This window comes from Bison bison, unplaced genomic scaffold (genome assembly GCF_000754665.1).
Source record: "Bison bison bison isolate TAMUID 2011002044 unplaced genomic scaffold, Bison_UMD1.0 scf7180017864108, whole genome shotgun sequence".
Taxonomy (NCBI): domain Eukaryota; kingdom Metazoa; phylum Chordata; class Mammalia; order Artiodactyla; family Bovidae; genus Bison; species Bison bison.
Genome location: NW_011494680.1, coordinates 10,470,654 through 10,485,035, shown reverse-complemented (window position 1 = coordinate 10,485,035; position 14,382 = coordinate 10,470,654).

Below are 14,382 nucleotides of genomic sequence, written 5' to 3'. Positions count from 1 at the left end.
ATTCGAGTTAGGCAGCATACAATTTAGCAAATGAAAGGGGCTCTGAGGAGCTGAACAGAAGACTATTGGTAGAAGTAAGTGGAAACGAGGAAGTTATACCAGGCTAAAAAGCAGATTGGTTATTGCAAAGTTATTTTCCTTTAGGGGAAGACAGGGTCTCTCAGGCAGATGACCTAACTGATCAGGTGATTCCTGATTAAGTGGTTGAAGATTCCATTTCTGGAAAAACTGCAAGTATATAATTAACTAAGTCTCAATTTGGTTATGTGGGGCTTGGTTAGCATAAGCAACTCTATCTGGGGCTTATTGTCTTGCTTTTAACCAGTAGGACTAAGTAGAATGTCCCAACTTAAAAATCTCTCCTGCTTTATTCTTTTGTTTATTTGCTTGGCTCCTACACTTTTGGCATTTGGTTTGTCCACCCTGCAGAGTATACACTTTCAAATGATAGCCTAGTAAGTGACTAAAGAAAGAGAAGAAGGTTAAAGTAGCTAGCAATGTATTTCAGAGTCTTGTCATTGGCTTTTCCTATAATCTAAACCAGTGATTCTCAACTTTGATTTATACACTGGAATCATCTGTAAGTTTTCAAAGAAACCCCATGTTACATTCTTCCTCACACCCCTTTTAATGGCTTCTTAGTGCACCGTAAACCCAAACTCCAAGTTGTTTTACCTTCCCCTGCACAGTGTCACGGCTCTACCCTCAGCTTCTGTTCTTCTCTTCCCTCTTCATCCTCATCACTGACCCCACTTTCACCTCATTCAAAACCTCACCTCTTCTCACCCTTCAGAATGTAGTCTCTTCAGGGACTCTCTATTTAAACAGCCTTCCTCCTGGAATTTTGCAGTTCTGTTGGATGTTGACTTCTATATCCTTAAGCTCATGATGCAAAACAAACCACCTCAAAGTCAGCAGCTGAAAATGATCACCTATCTTTCACTCTGTGTGAAAGATAGGATGGTCCTCTGGTTTTAACCACCATGCCTAATCTTCTTGGGGCTCTCTGATCAGCTGGAGTCTGGAGGGTCCAAGATGGCCTCACTGGGGTGTCTGACGGCTGGCAGGCTGACGGAGCGGCATCCTGGTTCTCACATGTGGCCTTGCAGCCTCCTTCAGGCTGGCTCAGGCTTGTTTACTTGGTGGTCACAGCACTTCAACCACAGCCAGAGAGCAAACCTCAGTGCACAAGTGATTTTCCAGCCTCAGCTGGTGTCACATTGGCAAATGCCATTGTCCGGAATGAATCTCATAGTAAATGAAATAACCAAATGATGAATAAATGAAACATAATAATTTCTAAAGAAAAATACAACTTATAAAAATTGACTTCACTAGAGATATAGAGTCTAAACAAAGTAATTACAATAGAATAAAGAAATTAGTTAGAGTTCTCCCTTCCAAACTGGTCTGCATAGCATATAGGGTCTGTCTTGGTTGCTGTTCACTCGCTAAGTCATGTCCGACTCTTTGCGACCCTATGGACTGTAGCCCGCCAGATTTCTCTGTCCATGAGATATTCCAGGCAAGAACACTAGAGTGGGTTACCATTTCCTTTTCCAGGGAGGGTCTATCAACTCAACTGTTAAGAATAAGATAGTTTCAGTTAGGAAATTTCCAGATTCTTTCTGTGCAGTGGGTTTAACATTGTTCCCTATGTTTGACAATGATTGCAATACAAAGGAAATTACAGGCAATTTCACCTATTAGTATTGATGTAAAAATTTAAAATAAATTATTAGCAAATACATCTAATAGTAATTAAAATTAAGAAACTATGACCAAATACTTTTTATTTCAGAAATATGAGGATAGATCAATATTAGGCAATCCATTGGTATAATCCATCATTTTAATTGAGTTTGGGAGAAAAATAATATGATTGTCTCTCCAGACACAGAAAATACATTTGGAAAAATTCACCCACTCATGTGAGAAAGACTAAATGAAGTAGGAATCGATGAATACATCCTTAAAGATTCTTATATCCATTCTGTGTGTGTGTGTGTGTGAGTTCCAAAGCCTTCATCTTACTTAATGGAGAAACTCAAAGGGCTTTCTTATTAAATATGGGGGAAAATTCTCCTTATATTTAACATTATGTTAGAAGAATTACTCATACAATTAGATGAAAATAGAGCAATTACAGGCATAAGGATTGGAAAGAAAAAGGTGAAACTGTCTGCACTTGTAGATGATGTGGTTATATATTTAGAACACTTCAAGGAGTAAAAGGAAAGTTACTTTAAATAATAAATTTATTTAAAATTTTTGTAATGTAGCAGGTTACCAAAAGCTTCTTATATTCAAACGCAAACCTGTTGTAGAATGTGACATCTGTGTCTATGACAGCAAAACATAAAAAAATTATAATGCTAACTTTAAAAGTAATTTCAAAATTGTCTATGAGGAAAATGTATAACACCTGGAATGACACAATTCAAATATTTATTTTCCTTGTTTTACCCATATTTTTATAAAATATAAAGTAGTGTCAGAAAGCAAAATATGTATCTATTTTTAACCTGTACACATTTGTATTTTTTAATCCACAATTTAAAAGTAAAAGGTATTCATTTTCCCAGACACAGTTCTAAACAGAAAGAATAAATGAACAAGCATGACTTGATTAAGTCAGAGCCCAATCATGGGATAAGTACAGGTTTGTTCAGAGAGAGAATTTGAAAGTGATTCAAGCAAAATGTTAGGTGACAAGCAGGAGACGGATGAGGCAAAGTGTGAGATGTTAATTGATGCCTTGAAGCTTAGCTTTGCAGCCAAGGCAAGTGTTAGCGGGAAAACCTGAACAAGAGCAAGTTCAACTCAAAACCAGAGATGAAGACTTAATTCATATTAAAATAAAGAGGCTTGGCTTTCCCACACCCTTTCCAGAAACGTCTGTGCTTGTGTTGTAATCCAATTTTTCTAAAGTTCTCCTAAAGCTCTGTGACATAATAAACAGAAGCCAGAGCTGGACCTTAGGAATTCAAAGTCTAGCTTCCCTGTCATATGGGAAACTACCCAACAGGCTTGGTTCCATCTGTTTTGACAACAGCTTAGGTTCATCATTTCTCATTAATGCTTCTTTATAGAGTATCTTCTCCTTTATTGCTCTGAATATGATTATCATCACTTTGTTAGTTCACTCACTGATCATGCGGCTAATTTTGGATTCTGTAGAGTTAGATTTTTGTATGCTCAAATTGCGTAGCAGTCCATGGGGTTGCAACAAGTCAGCCATGACTGAGCAACTGAACTGGCTAATTGCACAAATTGTAGGAGTGTTTAAAACACACACACATGCAAGCATACAAACACAGAAACACACACAAAGCTTGCTTCATAAGGTAGAACTTCTTCCATACCAGTACAGAATTTATTATAAGTAACATGACAATGGGCTTCCCAGGTGGCTCAGTGGTACAGAATCTGCCTTCCAATGTAGGAGACACAAGAGATGTGGATTCGAGCTGGGTTGGGAAGATCCCCTGGAGTAGGAAATGGCAACCCACTCCAGTATTTCTGCCTGGAAAATTCCATGGACAGAGGAACCTGGCGGGGTCCAGTCTGTTGGGTCGCAGAGTCCAACATGACTGAGCAACTGAGCACATATGCAATATGACAGTAAATGAGATTTTTTGCTTTAATATAATCCTATGCTTATAAATTTGCTGTGTTCCAAACAATTGCCAGATTTTGTTTTCGTTTTTTTTACTTTTAAACACACACAGTGCCACAGTGGGTAGGTTCCTAGACAAGCACCCAGAAGGTCATTTATCGAATGCTGGGCCTGAAAGTTTTAGTTGCATCAGTTGTGTCTGACTCTTTGCAACCCCATGGACCATAGCCCTCCAGGCTCCTCTGTCCATGGAATTCTCCAGGTAAGAATACTGGAATGGGTTGCTATTCCCTTCTCCAAGGGCTCTTCCCAACCCAGGGATCGAACCTGGGTCTCCTGTACTACAGGCAGGTTCTTTACCATCTGAGCTACCAGGACCTGAAAACCAATAAAAACCATCTAGTGCTCTTTCCTTACTTATTAAAAAAGAGAATGAGGCCTATACCATATAATGAGATATCAGAGCCACACAACAATAAGTGGTCCAGGTGGGTCTGGAGTCTGGGGTCCTACCCCTAGTATACAAGATTTTTTCTGTGATCACTGCTTCACAGCATGTTCTCAACTCATGCATTGGTTACAAACTATTTTCAAAGCCCAGCAAAAGTGGGGTTTTATCAGGAGCCTGAATCTCTCTGATAGCCTAGGCTACCCTGAGACCGGAGACTAGCCTTGAAATTCCTGTGATTGAATGCAAGGAAAGTTGGCTCCTCTCTCCCTTTGGGTGGCAGGGGTTGCTACGGGCCCTGGTCTCTGTAGTCATTAGAGAAACCTTGTGAGCAGAGGGTTCATGGCCTTTCGGTTGTTTTATCAGCCACATGTGGCCCTTTTGGTGGTGGTGGCATAAGCTATTTTATAGTGAAAAATACTTGGGATAAAATGAATAACAAACACATTAAAGATTCTTTTTGAAGGCTTGTGCTTGAACAAAGGTGGCTTCTTTGGAGCAAGAAGTGTTCATGTATTCAGATTGTGAAGGAGGCTATGGAGGAGATATGTGAGGACTTGCAAGGAAGGATTTGAAAAGCCAGGCGCTGGTCCTTTTCCTGGGTGAGCAAGTCCAGCCGCGTGATCCTAAGCCCATCAGACTCCAGGGGGATTACATTTGGCCTCACAGGGCAAAGGGAGATAGTTAGACATGTTCACACAGAATACATCTAAGTTTACAGCCCCATTTGGCAGATAAGATATGTGTTATCATCTCAGCTCTATGGATAAGGATGTGGGGAGCTCCAAGGAATTTGAGCTAAAAGTATTAAACAGTTGTTTGGCTGTGAGGACAAAGGTCTGGACACGACACAGTGCTTTACCTCCTGTGTGTCCATGGGCAGCCGGCAAGAAAAGGGCAGATCCAGGACTGGAATCAACATTTCCTTACTCTGAACAACAGCTCTGAACTCTACAGTATGTTATTTCAGCTGCAAGGCAAGTGCTATGTGTGATAAATGCTGCTGACAATGGAATCTTTCATCTTCCTGGGGCAGGTAAAAACTGACAGTCCTGAACCTTACATCAGGGGCTTCTGGTCTGGCTGAGCTGAGACCAGGATGTTATCCATAGGGATGTCTTTGTCCTCCTCCTCTACCTCACCTCCTCCTCCCCCGACCCAGTGTCTGCTGGGATCTACTGACGCCCACGTGGGAACTTGTGCAACTGGAAAGGGTGGAGGGTTTTAGTTGAGTGGTAGAAGATGCAGGAGATACGATGGCAACTCTTCCTCTTTAAATTCTGCAAGTTTTGCTTGAGGTACCAGGATGTTTGAAACTAATTTTCCTGAGAAATATGGAATGAGGCAAAGACAAGGAGTCAGCAGAACTATCCAGAAGACACTTTGTTTGATGTGAAAGGACTGTCATCGAATGGAAAAGAGAATTTCCCTTAGTTTTGCCCTGGACCTGTGCCTCTAGCATGTTGAAGCCTAAATGTTTTAGGGACACTCAGAGATGCTTTTTGGGATGAACAGTGGCATTTTCATTATGTGATGTGATGGTGACAAAGCTTTTCCAAGTGGCAAGTGTGGTCAGAAGGAAGGGGACGATAGGGAAGATGATGCTAGTTGGTTTGTGGCACTGGCAGGAACCTGTCTGGGCTCTCAAAGAAATAAATGGAGATTATTTCTGGAGGGAGAAGAAAGTCATGAGGTCTTGTTATTGTGGGGCTCAGATTCTTAGAGCCAGTAGGCATTAGGATTACCTGCCTTAATAACATATAGGAGTTCCCAGGCAGTGCTAGTGGCGGTGAACCCGCCTGCCAGTGCAGGAGACACAAGAGACATGGGTTCGACCCCTGGGTCAGGAAGGTCCCCTGGAGGAGGGCATGGCAACCCACTCCAGTGTTCTTGCCTGGATAACCCTATAGACAGAAGAGCCAGGTGGGCTATGGTCCATGGGGTTGCAAAGAGCTGGACACTCCTGAGTGACTAAGCATGCATGCACAATAACATGTAGATTGTCTTATGGAAAAAAAAAACAAACAGCCAAATTGAGCCTGTTTTAATTTTCAGACTACTACCCCAATGCAGTCTCTGCAGGAATCTACTGACCTAAGGAAGAGATGCTCCTTTTAAGATAAAAATATTTCCTCTGCTATAAAATAAAATGCTCAGGATAGTTTTAGACAAGCATGCTCTTTCAAAGAAAAAAGAATAGAGGAAACGATTTAAGAGCACTTTCTGAATTAATCCCAGAGCTTGTGCTTGTAAACTGGATAAGGCTCCTATGGACCAACCCCAGCTGGTTTTGAAAACCCAGAAGTGTATTAGGAGCATACTCTCCCAGGGCTTGAGAGATGAAGAGGATGGCAGGTTTCCTTTTGTACTTAGTGTGGGCCATTCAGTGTGGCCGGGGCATTGCACAGCATTTCAGAGTGTGGAAATGGAACATGCAGGCAGATTGATGAGTTCTCTCTGCCTTGGTGCGGATGAATGGCTGGCACATCTCCTAGCCACTGCAGGCATGCAGAGACCCTGCTGGAAAACCGGATGGCGAGGAGGCTGCGCTTTTCTATGACACAAACTGTTCCTTCCTTAACTTACATGTAGATGTCAAATATTTTTACAGTAAACACCTACAACATAAGCCTCATAAATTATTGCACAAGGCCATTGTCGTATCCACTCAAAAAGAGTCGTTTATTTTCTCATACAGGAAGTATGACTTAAAATAGTTTTGCCTCCAGAAATGACGGAATTTTTTCCAAATGGATCTGCCATTTTCCCCCCAATGACTTCACAATATTTTATCTCCCTGCCTAGCCTTTCCTTTGCTCACATGGGGACAAAAATATCCTTAAAATAGCTCCCTGCTTTCTACTGATGGAGATCTTCAAACTTGAATACATACACCCAGCCAAGAGACTTCAGAGTTAGGTTTGCCAGCTGACGTGATTGAACCCAAGCAACATTGTGGAAAAAATGATGAGAAACTGTATTATCTCATGCACGCTCTATTCTATCTTTTCAGTTCAATTTTAGAAAATATCTGATTTTTCTTATTTTAATTTCTTTTTTCAGGTGATAAAAGAAACTTATGAAGAGGTACAGATTTTCAGCTACAAAATAAGTGAGCCCCAGGTATGAAATAGAGAGTGTGGGGAAATCAGATGATAATTACATAGTATCTTTGGATGGGGACAGATGGTAACTAAATTTACCCTTTAGAAATATTTTGAAATACAGAAGCATTGTGTTGTGTACCAGGAACTAACATAGTGTTATAGGTCAATTATATTTCAAAAATGTTTGCAGAGCAAGGATTCAAGCACATGTCTGCAGGAACACAGTGTTTAAAATTTTCACGAGGCCACTCAGCTCTCTGTTTTATGTAGTGTATACGTGAGCCACCACTGCAGGAGGCACTTTGCACGGAGTGTCTGATTTCACCTTCAGAATACACCAGCAGGTAAATATCCCTGTCTTCTGTCATAGGTGAAAAAAAAAAAATAGATTTGGAGGGATGAAATTGTGAACTCAGGATCCTTTGATTTGTACCTGTCTCGAGTGGGTTTTGTATCAATGCCATACTTTTCCTCTTAGATTCACCTCATCTCATTACTGATCTGCAACATGGTTTATTTGCTTATGAAATGCAGGCAACCTGGCCTGCTCCTTGTACCTGATATTGTTGTTGAGTCGCTAAGTCGTGTCTGACTCTTTGTGACGCCAGGGACTGTAGCCCACCAGGCTCCTCTGTTTATGGGATTTCCCAGGCAAGAATACTAGAGGGGGTAGCCATTCCCTTCTCCAGGGGATCTTCCCAACCCAGGGATCAGACCCTCCTTTCCTGCACTGAGGGTTGATTGTTTACCACTGAGCCACATGGGAAGCCAATCCTTGTACCTGATCTGATGGTTCTATCTGATTAGCGCCAAGTACAGCACTAGCATAATGTGGTCCCAGTGATTTCTAATTGAGTGAATTGAGGGTAATGTATGTGAATATGCTTTGTGCACCATGAAGCAGGCTTGTGTATGCTGTTACTCTGCAAGTTAAGACAAAAGGGGAAAGGAGATGAAGTGAGGACTGTATGGACAGGGGTGGAGAAAAGAAAAAGAAGAGCTAGCAGTGCCTGCTGAGGGATTTTTCTGGTGTGATAGGAGTTAACATTGTTATTGAAGAGTTGTAAAAAGACATTTTAAAAAGAGTCCAGTAAATATGACCACATCAGCAGGAAAAATAAAGCCCAAATCCATTAAGGGGAAATGGTCTGACTTTGGAAATCAATAAAGAGAAAAGGGACCAATCTTTAATCATAGAGGCACATATTTATTTACTTTTTATTTAGCCCCTTTTTATTTTCCCATTATTGATTCTCAAAGACCAAAACACTAGTCTAGACTTCCTGACTTTTCCCGCATTTGTCCCGAGACATTTCCTTAATCCCATGCTTGCTGACCCTCCACTCAGCTTGTATTCCTGTAGATGTTACTCAGTTATATTCAAGTCTTTGTACCTTTCTTTCCCCACCTCCAAGGACTTCCAAAAGTTATCCTATTCAATTCAATCTTTCTTTTGCCAGTTTGTTTGCAAATTGCAATCAAATATAAGGTCACTTCTAAAATGCAATTTCACTTAATTTAGCTGTTGCCTCGTTGTTTCAGAAGTAGCTGTTTAAGTTTCAGTGACTGATCTCTGAGCTGAACCGACCTCCATCAGCTCTCTTATGCAGCCGGCAGTGATAAATCACAGCATTGCATCCTGGCAGCCTTGAGACAAGGACAGAAAAGTGCTGAAAGTGAAAGTAAAAGTGGAGTCGCTCAGTTGTGTCCGACTCTTTTCAACTCCATGGACTGTAGCCTACCAGGCTCCTCTGTCTATCGGATTTTCCAGGCAAGACTATTGGAGTGGGCTGCCATTTCCTTCTCCAGAGGGTCTTCCCAACCCAGGGACTGAACCTGGGTCTCCTGCATTGCAGACAGAAGCTTTACCATCGGAGCCACAAGGAAAGGGCTGCTGCTGCTGCCGCTGAGTCGCTTCAGTCGTGTCCGACTCTGTGCAATCCCAGAGATGGCAGCCCACTGGGTTCCCCCGTCCCTGGGATTCTCCAGGCAAGAACACTGGAGTGGGTTGCCAATGCCTTCTCCAATGCATGAAAGTGAAAGGTCAAAGTGAAGTTGCTCAGTCGTGTCCGACTCTTAGCGACCCCATGGACTGCAGTCCACCAGGCTCCTCCGTCCATGGGGTTCTCCAGGCAAGAGTACTGGAGTAGGGTGCCATTGCCTTCTCTGAAGGAAAGTGCTAGGTCTGGTTTATTGCAGGCTCCTCCTCCTGTGCTGTCCCTGAATCGCAGATGAGGGGAAGTGGAGGAAGCGACAAAAGTGATAGTGGCTGCAGAGCAGAGAGAATGGAAGACTTAAGCCCCCACAGCTTAGTCCCCAGGTCTAGAACACCCACCAAGACTGTTGAAGGTAAAGACTAGCACTCATGTACTTCATTTCAAATCTGTGCATTTTAGGACTATTCATCTTCCTCACAAACTCTCTCCTTTCTTTTACTGTAAGAAGAAATAATATAATATTTTGATATGCAAAAGATTTCTTTTCTTTTTTCTTTTGCCTTCTCCATGGAATAAAGACATAAATTCTATCAGAACCCCATAAAGTGGCTGAGTTTTACCATTAACCATCAGGGAAATGCAAGCTATAATTCAATGCCGCTAGGCACCAACCACATGGTGGTATTACAACTCATGGTGTATAAGTTGACACAACCACTTTGCAAAACCATTTGGCAGTATTTATAAAAAGATGAACATATCACATCTTGTGTATGTGTGTGTTCGTTGCTCAGTTGTGTCTGACTCTTTGTGACCCCCTTGAGCCTGCCATGCTCCTCTATCCATGGAATTCTTCAGACAAGAACACTGGAGTGGGTAGCCATTCCTTTCTCCAGGGGATCTTCCTGACCCAGGGATAGAATCCAGGTCTTGTGCACTGCAGGAGGATTCTTTACCATCTGAGCCACCAGGGCAGCCCATACCACATCTTATGACATAGGAATTTCACTCCTAGATAATTCAGATACTTATGTATATTTGTGAATCTAGCACATGTATAGGAATTTCCATAGCAGCATCATTTGTAATAAACCCAGACTGAAACATCCTAAATGCCCATAGTAACAGGATGGCTAAATTAATTGTGCTATATTCTTACAATGGACTAGAGCAAGGAGAATAAATGAACACATACAACAAAATGATTTTCGTATACATAGGGTTAGGCTTAAAGAACCAAACCCATAGAAGTATACAAGACAAAATACCATTTTTTTTTTCATTGCAGGCTAAGCTTATTATTTGATGATAGAAGTAAGAATGGTGGTTATCCTTGCTGGGGAGGAGTGAATAGAAGCAGACTTGAGGGATTTACTAGGAAGCTAGTAATGTTTTCTTTCTTAATGTGGTGTTTGTTACAGGGTGAGTTCACTTTGTGAAAATTTATCAGACTCTTCACTTGGAATATGTGCACTTTTCTGTTGTATGATGCACTCAGGATAAAATCAAGAAATGGACTGGGTTTCAGAGATTCTTATGTATGAGAGAGCTTCTAGTGTTTTCCTAAAGGCTTTTTCCATGGCTTTTTGTCTACTCCACCTTAGAGGAATTCTGAGAGATATTAAATGCAGAAAGCACATTTTATTTTAAAAGGAAAAGAGATTGAGACCACTGGCAGTAAGGGTTTCTGTGGAACATAAAGCGTAGTGACCAGTTTGGACAGGAGCCTCTGGAAGCTCTGAATTTAAGGAAACACTGACTTTTGCTCCTCAAAGCCAACTTAAAGGATGAGGAAAGTTGACGCTGGCAGTCTGAGCTCAGCATGTAACAACTGCTACCACCTCCACCAAGAGCGTGCTGGCTGGATTCATTCCATCCTCCAAACAGGTGGGTGGCTGTGGTGGCATTACCCTACTCCTACCTGGATGGTTTGGCAGATACTGTCCATGCCAGTTTCTGCTGATCTTTCCAGACCAAGTATTTCAACAATGAATACACTTTGGGTAGCTTTACCATGAGAAAAGAGAAAAGTGAGAAAGCTGGCTTAAAACTGAACATTCAAAAAACTAAGATAATTGCATCCAGACCCATCACTTCATGTCAAATAGAAGGGGAAAAAGTGGAAGCAGTGACAGGTTTTACTTTCTTGTGCTCCAAAATTACTGGAGATTGTGACTGCAGCCATGAAATTGATACTTGCTTCTTGGAAGGAAAGCTATGATAAACCTAGATAGCAAATTAAAAAGCAGAGACATCACTTTGCCGACAATAATCCGTATAGTCAAAGCTATGGTTTTTCCAGTAGTCATGTACAGATATGAGAACTGAACCATAAAGAAGGCTGAGTGCCAAAGAATTGATGCCTTTGAATTGTGGTGCTGGAGAAGACTCTTGAGAGTCCCTTGCATTGCAAGGAAATCAAACCAGTCAATCCTAAATGAAACAAACCCTCACTATTCATTGGAAAGACTGATGCTGATGCTGAAGCTAAAGCTCCAATACTTTGGCCACCTGATGCAAAAAGCCAACTCACTGGAAAAGACTCTGATGATGGAAAAGATTGAGGGCAGGAGGAGAAGAGGGTGGCAGAGGTTGCGATGGTTAGATAGCATCACCAACTCAATACACATGAATTTGAGCAAACTCCAGGAGATAGTGAAAGACCAGGAAGCTTGGCATGCTGCAGTTCATGGGGTCACAAAGAGTAAGAAGTGATTTAGTGACTGAACAATGACGACAACAACAACCATGGTTCACTCATTAAGAGCATGTATATCATTTACTTACTCTGATAACCTAAACCAAAATAATCCCACAATTGCAGTAGTATTTATCTCACATTCACATGACCTGTCCACAAATACAGGTTGATTGTCATGGCTTAATCCTAATTTCTTCTCATTCTCGGATGAAATCCTCTAAGATTTGCTTTCTTACTTGCTTATATCATTTTAGGTCGTATTTCCTTGGCCAAAGCACGTCACATAACCACACTCATTTCTGGTACTGGTTTTGTATTTGTCTGCTTTATACTAGGCTGCAGTAACAAGTAACTCCCGAATCTTGCTCACATTGCACAGGAGTTGTCTTGAGTTGGAAGCCATGCTTCTTCTCCACATGTCTCCTCACTTTGGGATATGAGTTGAACGAGAAACCATGTTCATGGCAGAGAGAAGAGAACAAGATAGCTAGGAGAAATTCCTGATGCTTCTTGCTGTTTTCTTGTTCAGTCATGTCCAGCGCTTTGCGACCCATTGGATTGCAGCCTGCAGGACTCCTCTGTCCATGTGATTTCCCAGGCGACAATACTGGACTGGGTTGCCATTTCCTCCTCAAGGGGATCTTCCTGACTCAGGGATTGAACCTGCGTGACCAAAGTGTATATTATGGACAACCCCAAGAGCAGTGGGAAAATGTTTTTGCCTTTCACATGGAGGAAGCATTGCCAACTACATGACAAGAGGTGAAGATACAATCCTCTCATTGACAATAGAGACTCATAGACAATCACAGTGAGTGGGATCAAAAATTGGTTGGAAATGATTTAACTTGAAAAAAGCAGAATATCTAACTGTCCCTTGAACTGATTGATAAGAAGTTATTTTTCTCATATAAAAGGAAGTCTAGAGGCAAATGTTTGCTAGAGTTAGATTTTAGTGTTAGATTTCTCAACAATGTCATAGGGACTCAAATTCTTTTTTTTTATTCTTTCTGTTAGACTATCCTTAATGTGTTAGTCATTCATATTTTTACACATTGTTTTTAATGGCAATGAGACTGCAGAGTTCCAAGAATTACATGCATCTTGAAGAGAGGAAGAAAGAAAATGGATGGAACAGTCACATGTATACCTTCTATCAAGAATCCAAGCACTTTTCCAGAAGTCCCTTCCTTCATCCCAGCAAAGACATTGGCTTTCATCTTATTTTGTAGCACTTGGCTGCCATGAGTTGTAAGGGAGGCTGGAAAGTATTTAATTTCCACAAACTCTAATGAAGACAGGCCAAGGAGAGTGGGGCTTGAGTATCAGTTGACTTAGCCAATCGATATCGCTTCCCCAGAAAATCATTGGAAAGCTGGATATTTGAATCTGAGCATTTGTCTTTGTTTGTAACTGTTTATAACAAAAAAATTTACATCTTTTATTGGCCTAGTTGGTTAGGTTTTCATCTGTTATGCACATAATTTCTTCAATAATGCTATTAAATCTCTCAAACAATCTAGTCTCAGAGTTTATATGGATATACCTTGCTATTAAGTATATTGTTGTTTTCCTAGGTAACTCACATCTTCCATAAGAGAGAAAAATGAATCACAGTGATGAAATCACATAGAAGAGTAGACTTTAGGATGGAAAAAACCTTTCATTTTCATTTGACTTGCCTATATTTCTAAATGCTTCATAATTCCTTTATGTTACTAAAACAGAAAATAATTGTATTGCCTAATGTGTTACTTAGAAATTAGAACTTACTTCCAAGGGTAGAAACACATTCTTGTTTCCTGAGAGGAATGTGTTATTAACGTCTCTCTCTGTTAAAATTGTGAACTGCGAGGAGTCTGACTGATTTGTGATAGTGTAATATTTTAGAAGAGCCTCATGAATAGAAGATATTTTTGTAGCACAAGCTTAGTTTCTCTTTCCTCTATGTGTGTGTGTGTGTGTGTGTGTGCGCACGCATGTGTGTCTGTGTTAGTCACTCAGTCTGGTCCAACTCTTTGTGACCCCATGGCCTGTAACCTGCTAGGCTCTTCTGTCCATGGAATTCTCTGGGCAAGAATTCTGGAGTGGGTTGCCATTCCCTTCTCCAGGGGATCTTCCTGACCCAGGGATCTAACCCAAGTTTCCCGCATTGCAGGAAGATTCTTTATCATCTGAAACACCTATGAATTCCACTATGGGTTCTGGAAACAGTGACAGAGTTCATTTTCTTGGGCTCCAAAATCACTGCAGATTATGACTGAAGCAATGATATTAAAAGATGCTTGCTCCTTGGAAGAAAAGTTATGACAAATCTAGGCAGCTTATTAAAAACCAGAGATATGACTTTGCCAACAAAGGTCCGTAGAGTCAAAGCTATGGTTTTTCCAGTAGTCATGTATGGATGTAAGAGTTGGACCATAAAGAAATCTGGACACTGAAAAATTGATGCTTTTGAACTGTGGTACCAAACCAGTCAATCCTAAAGGAAATCAATCCTGAATATTCATTGGAAGGACTGATGCTGAAGCTGAAACTCCAATACTTTGTCCACCTGATGTGAAGAACTG